At 42.6% G+C, this 10,029-nt stretch overlaps 1 long non-coding RNA gene across 1 annotated transcript in view; it reads left to right on the top strand.

Annotated features, from left to right (window-relative positions):
• The window catches only part of LOC307218895, a 158,056-nt gene that overhangs the window by 103,522 nt on the left and 44,505 nt on the right, over positions 1–10,029 (top strand). The gene's annotated exons all lie outside the window — the stretch shown is intronic.

Here is a 10,029-nt window from a genome sequence, read left to right as displayed (position 1 = left end):
CTGCTCCCCCGTGAGTGCTGCCATTTTTAGTCTGCTCTGCACTCACCCACCTAAATAGATAAATAAATAAATGTGACCAAACCAAGCAATCCAAGGCAAAACAAAACAAATTACTCATTGGTTGGGCATGGGGAGTGGGTCTGATCCACAGCAGCATGCTCCTGGGGCTTAGCTGTCCGAGGATCGATGCAGCAGCTGTGGTCCTGGGGGAACACGAGTGGCACTGTGGTCTAAACCACCGAGCTTCTTGGTCTTGCCAATCAGAAGGTTGGTGGTTCGAATCCCCACAACGGGGTGAGTTCCCATTGCTCTGTCCCAACTTCTGCCCACCTAGCAGTTCAAAAGCACTCCCAAAAGTAGATAAATAGGTACCGCTCTGGTGGGAAGGTAAACGGTGTTTCCGTGCACTCATGGTTTTCCGTTGCACCAGAAGCAGTTTAATCAAGCTGGCCACATGATCCAGAAAGCTGTCTGTGGACAAACGCCATCTCCCTCAGCCTGAAGTGAGATGAGCACCACACCCCATAGTTGCCTTTGACTGGACTTAACCATCCAGGGGTCCTTTACCTTACCTAGGAGAAGCAGCACCAGGATTCACCGTGCTCCCTCTGCCATACATCACAGGTCTCGGCTCTCGGTCCCTGGCTTTGTGGCACTGGGTTGGCAACCCTAGCTGTTCACATCTTTCTTTACTATGTCGTAGGACGTTGGTAGAAAACATAGATACAAGACTTCCGGGTTGGCGCCTCCAGCAATGGCGGAATTCCTCTGATCGGGAGGAATTAACCCCGTGGAAATCAGGGTCTGGCCGCCACGGCGAAGGTGGAGAAAGTTGTTGTCGTTGAACCTAAAGTAATACAAGTGGAGAGGGAGAGAGCCCCAGCCTTGCAGAGGCAATTTGATGACTATAAGTTGTTGCCTTCTACGATTGAATTTAGAGAAAGTCAGATTTTGAGGATTGGGGCCCTGCTTGGACTGGAGAAGGAAAGTTGGACAGATCACCTCATGCAGGGACTTACTGACCTTTGGGACTTGGACCTGGGTCAGGAGAAGATTGGAGTTGTGGGGACCTTCAGATTTGGAGGGATTTTGAAACACGTCCTGAAATATATTTTGGATTTTAGTTTTAACTACGGAGATTTGGCTGACCTGTCGAGAAGGAATAAAAACATTGCTAGGTCGGAGCTTCCCCGAGATCTGCTCTTCAGTATCAAAGGAAGGAAATTAAGAACAAGATCAGCAGAAGACAAAGTAAACTGCATGTATAAATATGAAGAAGACCTGCAGAAGGGACTTGGAAAAGAGTTAAGAGCCTCGGACAGAAGATCACCAGGTTGATGGACTATATGGAATTGACGGAAATGACTGGCAGAATCCGAGACCAGGGAAAAGAGAGGGTGGAAGAAGATTGGAAAAAGTTTAAAGTCTATTTATAGAAATACTGTAAAATTAATGAGTGTCAGAAAAATGTTGGAATGAAATTATATGGCTTTAGTAGAAATGTTATAAGAGGTTAAGCATAAATAAGTATTATAGTATTAATGGAAAATAAGGTTAAAATAAGTTAAGATAATTATATGACAGAAAATAGAGAAAGATGGAAAGGAATTGCTGAAACAATTAATAGAAGTGGAATACAAAAAGGGAGGTGAGAGGAGGTCGATGAAACAAGGGAATGAAAGATAAGGCATTGAAATGGTATGATGTATGTTTTTAAATTGTTTTTGTTTTGTTTTGTTTACTCCAATGTGTTAATGTTGCATTGTGTATTGTTTATATATGGTAATGTATTGTTTTTTCTTTCTTTTGCTTCTTCTTTTTTTCTTTTTTTTTCTTTTTTGTAAGGTTTAAAAGTAATAAATATTATTTTTTAAAAAAGAAAATATAGATACATAAAATAAGTTATGGCATCTTTCTGTTTGTTTGCTTAAAGAAGGTAGAATTCCAGGAGGGCACTGAGTAATTTTTTTTCTTTCTGAAAATGGGGCGGTAGGCCAAATAAATTTGAGAACCTTTAGGCTACAAGATGGCAGCTACGGGGTGACATTTCAGATGAGGTCTGGACACACATAATGAAGCATGTTTGACCAGACTGTTTTGCTAAATTGCCTGCCTCAGCAGCCCAATTCTGACCCTAAGGTGGATAAATTAGGAACTTGAGGTGGCAAGCTGGTCAAAGGCAATACAGTGGTACCTCGGGTTACAGACACTTCAGGTTACAGACTCCGCTAACCCAGAAATATTACCTCAGGTTAAGAACTTTGCTTCAGGATGAGAACAGAAATCGTGCTCTGGCAGCGCGGCAGCAGCAGGAGGCCCCATTAGCTAAAGTGGTACCTCAGGTTAAGAACAGTTTCAGGTTAAGAACAGACCTCCAGAACGAATTAAGTTCTTAACCTGAGGTACCATTGTATATATTAATTACCGTATTTTTCGCTCTATAACACGCACCTGACCATAACACGCACATAGTTTTTAGAGGAGGAAAACAAGAAAAAAAATACAGTGGATGTATGATTTTTGTGGTTCATGCTGTGGCCACAGACATGTGATTTGACGGTGAGTTTGAGGTAGCCCAATGCAAAAATCCTGAGGATCCATGTGGATCCATGCTTTGTAACCACGTTTTTGCACCCAGGCAACAGTGGGTGCATGATTTTTTTGGTGCAAGCTGTAGCCATGGACATGCTATGTGATCTGATGGTGAATTTGGGGTGACCCAGTGCAAAAATCCTGAGGATCCATGTGGATCTGTGCTTTGTAACCACGTTTTAAGTGGGGAGGGAAGGAAAAGCACTCAAGGGACAAGGAACACGCGTGGGGTGGGTGGAGAAGGATGCTGTTAATAATGCAGAAGAGGGGTATAAGAGGAGAAGCAAGCAGGCTCTGCTTTTCTCCCTCCTCCCTGGCTCGCTGAAAAACTTTGCTGCTATTTAGCGAGCTGAGTGGGGAGGAGAGAGGAACAGAGAGCCTGCTTGCTTTAAAGGAACCAACCGGACAGGAGCCGCTTACACTTGTGTAAGCAGCTCCTCTCCTCTCCTGCTTTGCTCCTTTAAAGAAGCAGGCTCTCTGTCCCTCTCTCCTCCCCACTCAGCGGCTCTTCTCCCGCTTTGCTGTTTCAAAGCGAGCCACTGAGGAGGGAAGGAAGGGGAACCATGGATCCTCTGCAGCCGATCCCCCCGCCATCCGTAGGCATTTGCTCCATAACACGCACAGACATTTCCCCTTACTTTCTAGGAGGAAAAAAGTGAGTGTTGTGCTGCAAAAAATACGGTACATTCTTTGCAGCATTTGACTCCCACTCCACCCCCCAAACCATTCGCTTTATCCTACATTTGGACCCAGTTCTCCTTTGTTCCGGTTTGCTAGGCTTTGAGTGAACAAAATACGATGCTTTTCTTGGCTGTGCGTTTGGTATGTCTTGGCCTCAGCTTTGAGCTAAAAGTTCAGAACTTTTAGAAGAGGAATTTATGGTGAAAAAGGCAAAGCAAATTTACTCTATGGCAGATGTTTATGCTGACCTAGCAGCCTTCTCTAAATCAAGGAAGGTTTCTACTAGGGTACTGCAGGACTCCTCTGATTCGGTGGTTGAGAATGAGCTGAGACTATAGCAGCAAGAGTCTTATTAGCACAAGAATGGAAGAATGAGGAAATCCCAACAAAAGAACAGTGGCAAGAAAAACTATGCAGAACTGGCCAAATTGACATATAAATTATGTGAGAAGGACAATTGTGACTTCAAAGAAGATTGGGAACTTTTTACAAATTATTTGAAAAAACAACAAAATGACTTGGACTCCTTGGCAGGTTTTGAATAAACATCCACAAGTTTATTAATAGAATATATGGCAGATAAGGTAATGATATGTACAATTTTTAACATGCAGAGAATAACAAGTGCAAACAAATCATACCTCTACCTCTCTTTCAAATCAGAACCAGTGAAGGCGGTGAAGGTCCTGTGTGAGTGTCTGGAGGCGGTTGGAGGATGGATGGCGGCTAACAGATTGAGGTTGAATCCTGACAAGACAGAAGTACTGTTTTGGGGGGACAGGAGGCGGGCAGGTGTGGAAGACTCCCTGGTCCTGAATGGGGTAACTGTGCCCCTGAAGGACCAGGCGCGCAGCCTGGGAGTCATTTTGGACTCACAGCTGTCCATGGAGGCACAGGTCAATTCTGTGTCCAGGGCAGCTGTTTACCAGCTCCATCTGGTACGCAGGCTGAGACCCTACCTGCCCACGGACTGTCTTGCCAGAGTGGTGCATGCTCTGGTTATCTCCTGCTTGGACTACTGCAATGCGCTCTATGTGGGGCTACCTTTGAAGGTGACCTGAAAACCACCAGATGTCAAAGAGAACAACAACTACCAGACTTTTAGAAGACATCTGAAGGCAGCCCTGTTTAGGGAAGCTTTTAATGTTTGATGTATTACGGTATTTTAATATTTTTTTTGAAGCCGCCCAGAGTGGCTGGGGAAAATCATCATCATCAGAGAAGGGAGCTGAGGGAAGTCTCGGGAGGGAGCGAGAGGGAGGGACGGGGAAGGGGGGATAAAAAGGGGAAGAAAATAATGCAATTGATTACTTGGATGGATAATTTGTTTTGTTGAAATTGTTTAATAGAAATATATTTTTAAAAGAGAAAGAATGAGCTGAGATTCACTCTGGGCCATTTCAGACCTGACCCTTGAATCCAAATCAGAATTCAGAAATCCAAATGGGAAACCAAAATGGCTGTAACTTTTTTTCTAGCACAATGAAGGAATACAAGATTTTGGACAAGTTCCTGTTGTAGGGCTTCCAGTGAAATCTATTTCCGTGTTTGGGCATCCAGTAACTAATTCTATGTATCAAGTTTCATATCAATCAGAACATTAACGGAAGAGATATGCATGAAAACCCTGAACACTATCCCAGGAAACCTCAGCTTCCCTCAATTCCAGTTGTGGCTTTCCAGCTGAGAATGAATCTTTTCTTCTTTATGCAAAAGTTCAAATCTGTCCACTTGTTTTTCAGTAAGCATTGTTTGATTATTTAATTTTAATTTCCATACCACTTAATATATTAAAAATGTCTCCAAGCAGAGGACAAAAAAGAAGCAACGACATGCAACTCAAACAAAACATTACAAAAATATTACAGTTACATATGAAAAAGTTACATTAATACAAAGTTACTAATATATATAAATAAATATAATTTCATTTCCCTTCTGACGTACCCACCCTCTCAGCCTCCAGGTTCACACCCAGGGTCCAAACAAATTTTCCATTCACCCACAAAAGTCTCACAATGAGAAGATTTCCTGGGAACAGCGGACATCGCCCTAGTGTCTCACTCTGAAATTGCTTTTTATGGACAGGCTCAAGGTACAAGATGCTCAGGTTGCCTACAGCTGTGTTCCAGGTGCAGCAAGTTTCTTGAGGTTCCCAGGTGGTCCAAAGGATGGGGAAAGGGTCCCCCTCCACTCACAGCTCTTCCTTCACCCTCTGACATCTCCTCCTCCTCTTCCTCCTCCAGCCACACACTACCACCCAAACATACATACTTCACTAAATTAGTGATTAAAAACAACAACATAAAAACACCAAAGCCATTTAACCTCTTCATAAGGACTTACTGTTCAACAAGATATCAATAGCTTGACTTTAACATTTAATGTTAAACGGCCTCGGTTCAGTATACCTGAAGGAGCGTCTCCACCTCCATTGTTCTACCCGGACACTGAGGTCCAGTGCCAAGGGCCTTCTGGCAGTTCCCTCACTATGAGAAGCCAAGTTACAGGGAACCAGGCAGAGGAACTTCTTGGTAGTGGCGCCCGCCCTGTGGAACGCCCTCCCACCAGATGTCAAAAAGAAGAACAAATACCAGACTTTTAGAAGACATCTTAAGGCAGCCCTCTTTAGGGAAGCTTTTAATGTTTAACAGACTACTGTATTTTAATACTTTGTTGGAGGCCGCTCAGAGTGGCTGGGGGAACCCAGCCAGATGAGCAGGGTATAAATAATAAATTATCATTATAAATTATTATAATGTGTACAGAATTACACAACCATATCCACTAAAAGGTGGCCCTGATGGAAAAGGAGAAGGCAACAGTCACCAGGCCCTTTGGAAAAGGTAAGAATGTGTAGTTACTCCCCGCCACACACACACATACACACCCCAACTCTTCAGAATGATCTGGTCAGCAAATCACATTGCCAATGAAAGGTTTTTATCCCATTTTTGCTTCCAGGGAGAAGCATCAGGCATGTGACTTTTGCTGTTTTGTGCATGACATATTAATTCAATACATGTTCAAGCCTTTGGCACCAAGTACATGACTGGGAGTTGATTTTTATCAATGCTCCTTTATTTTCTCTATCTTTCTAGTTGTACTCTGTGCTGCCATTGAACCGTCAACGAGCAAATAGAAAACATCCAACACATCTAAATATAGCTTGTGACAGAAAAACTGAAGGGCTTGATGGGCAAGAGAAAGACAAGTTCTCAAAGCACTTACACCCCAGTAGTCTTTCTGAGTTCAGTGTTGCTACTCTGGTGTAAGGAGTAGCTTGACATTGCCAGGCCCAGTTACATAAACTAGGGCTAATAAACAAAAATGTTCCCTCTATCCTAATTAGATGCAGACATTTCCCTTGCGGAGACTTCAATCTTCTGGAATGAAGTTCAGAACATTTTTTGGAAACATTAAAATCGTTTGTTTCTAGCTTATTTTGGACTACTCTTTATTTATCGTCGTAACCCATAGAAATTGGATTTTAGACTGTAGGGGAAGCCTGGGAAATGGAATCACTTTCTGCATGGTTCTTCCACTAAACTAGTTTTGACCAGGGCTACTTTAAAAGCAGAGACATCACCTAACCTAAACAACTTTGCAACAGTTTGCAGCCATGCCTTCTTTCACCATACTTGGATGGGAGCAGTTAGCATAAGTTCAGCAGTGTTTCCAGTTGAGCAACCACCCCCAGTCAATATTTGGAACATGCCCATCTTCTTATTTTTGAAGAATAGGCATATCGGTGCAAATAGGAGTCACAGAACCCAACATTTGTGGGTGTCTCTTTCTGAAAGATATTGGAAAATGAGCATTAAACCTGCTGTAAAGGTAAAGGTAAAGATAAAGGTACCCCTGCCTGTACGGGCCAGTCTTGACAGACTCTGGGGTTGTGCGCCCATCTCACTTAAGAGGCCAGGGGCCAGCGCTGTCCGGAGACACTTCCGGGTCACATGGCCAGCGTGACATCGCTGCTCTGGCCAGAGCCAAAGCCAGAGCCACACACGGAAACACCGTTTACCTTCCCGCTGGTAAGCGGTCCCTATTTATCTACTTGCACCCTGAGGTGCTTTCGAACTGCTAGGTTGGCAGGCGCTGGGACCGAGCAGCGGGAGCGCACCCCGCCGCAGGGATTCGAACCGCCGACCTTTCGATCGGCAAGCCCTAGGCGCTGAGGCTTTAACCCACAGCGCCACCTACTGTATCTCAAGCCAAATAGACATTTTTGTAAAGTCAACTGGCCAACATTAATGCTGCAATACAGGAAGAAACATCAAGGACAGAATAATTGCCACACACAGGAAGAATAAGGACATAGTTTGAGTGCCTCGCCTGTAGTTTCACAAATCACTTAATGTTGTTGTTGTTGTTGTTGTTTAGTCGTTTAGTCATGTCCATCTCTTCATGACCCCTTAGACCAGAGCACACCAGGCACTCCTGTCTTCCACTGCCTCCCGCAATTTGTTCAAACTCATGCTGGTAGCTTCGAGAACACTGTCCCACCATCTCGTCCTCTGTCGTACCCTTCTCCTTGTGCCCCCCCATCTTTCCCAACATCAGGGTCTTTTCCAGGGAGTCTTCTCTTCTCATGAGGTGGCCAAAGTATTGGAGTCTCAGCTTCAGGATCTGTCCTTCCAGTGAGCACTCAGGGCTGATTTCCTTAAGAATGAGGAGGTTTGATCTTCTTGCAGTCCATGGGACTCTCAAGAGTCTCCTCCATCACCATAATTCAAAAGCATCAATTCTTCGGCGATCAGCCTTCTTTATGATCCAGCTCTCACTTCCATACATCACTACTGGGAAAACCATAGCTTTAACTATATGGACAATTGTTGGCAAGGTGATGTCTCTGCTTTTTAAGATGCTGTCTAGGTTTGTCACTGCTTTCCTCCCAAGAAGCAGGCGTTAACACAAATGGAAGTTGTTAATATTGCAGTTATTGTATATGACATTGTTATCTTGACTGGAATGTTATTGAAATTAATAAGATTTTGGAATGCAGAAATAAAGAAACATCAGCAAATTATAACAATGTCAAATTATAATACAGTTGTAAAAAACCAGCAATTGTATTATAATTTGGCATTGTTATAATGAGGCTATTATTGGACTGTAATTGAAAACTAATAAAAATTATTATAAAAAAACACATTAATGCGGCAGTTTGGACTTATGGAACACTGGTAGGAATCTTTGCAAAAAAGAATATCACAGCTATAAATTGCTCATCCATAGCTCATAAAATTGGCCATGCTTGCCAACTTCTCTCAGGTGGTGGCTATAAGGCACCATTATAAGCTAGCAAATGGTCAGTTATTTTGTTTACGTGTTTAACAACATGGGGGCAATTCGATTCCACAAGTCTTTGATTACACACTGGAGCAGGCTGAAGATAATATGTGAAAACCAATCCACAAAACGTGTGATGTGACCCATAAAATGTCTGCCTTGTAAAGCTATAATCTTTTCCAGCTCCATATACTCTTGTTATTGAATACAGTACCTACCAAAAAAAAGCTCTCGCATTGCTTGCAGACATGAACTTGTTTATACTTCCCCAAAACTAAAATTACTCAATTATGGGTTTAACCGAGTTAATACAATTAATTGTGGGAGCTAATTGCTAGGTCTGGTAGAAATTATAGGTGGCCATTGGGGCAGTTAGCAATTACTCCATTGCGACTATGTGCTTGGTGATTAAATCTCAGCTGTGTTGTGAATAGATCCCATGAATAAAATAATCTTGCAAAAGCAGCAGTTTACAGCAGACAGATCTGACCTCTGCTGCTCTGCAAAATGGTTTTTGAAAGAGAAACATAAGCTCAAACAAACATGGAGTTTCATGTGCAAAAAGCAAGGAGCTGAACTGCTAAGGACCAAGTTGCTTGAACACCAAGATAGGAATCACCACATTTTAGTCTTAATTGTATTGTAGATAGGCTGTGGGAAGCTACTCCGTTGTGAGAAGAAGTCTCTCTCTGTGTGTGTGTGTGTGTGCGCGCGCGCGCGCAAGAGAGAGAGAGACACAGAGATTTTCTTTGCACAGCATCTACAAAGGCATATGCAAAATACATGCAAGACAACATGCCACTTATGATTTCTTTTCCAGTGGTATGTTGTAATGTTTTCTGAAGCATGTTTTTTTGTGCTTAGCATTGAGAACCACAGCAGAATTGGAGCTTTACAATGGTGCTACTACTCAAGGTCCCTAAATTGGGACCAATGGCAGTAAATGTCATAGTTCTATGCAGATGTGTCTATTGTATATGTAGCACCAATCACTAAGCATGCAGAAAAATGAAGCATCTCCACCTACAAGCAGAGATGGTGGCTTTCCAAAGCTGCCTACAGCATGTTCTGATCTTCTTAGTCCTTAAAGCAGAACACCTAGCCAGCAAGTCAATAACCTCCTGGGCATGCTTCAAAATACGTTTGTTTGTTTGTTTTTGTTTGTTTGTTTTGTTTGTTTGTTTTTGCCTGGAACACCTATGCTTGAGTGCAAATTAATTTGTAAATGAATTGGCTCTGTAATATATGACTTAATCTACAGACTCATTCACATTACCATTATTCAAAATACTGTCATCAATGTAATTTGACTTTTTGAGCTGTGGGTGTATGAGTTTTCTATTAATCCTGGGAGCAATTCAGTACTGGGCCAATTCAGTAAACGTGCAATCAAATATAAATTTCAAAGTTATTTCAGCAGACATAAATCTCTCTCTCTTTTTAAAAACACTTGACCAAGAT

Source organism: Podarcis cretensis (genome assembly GCF_951804945.1).
Source record: "Podarcis cretensis genome assembly, chromosome: 6".
NCBI lineage: Eukaryota > Metazoa > Chordata > Lepidosauria > Squamata > Lacertidae > Podarcis > Podarcis cretensis.
This window is presented reverse-complemented; position numbering and strand designations above follow the sequence as displayed.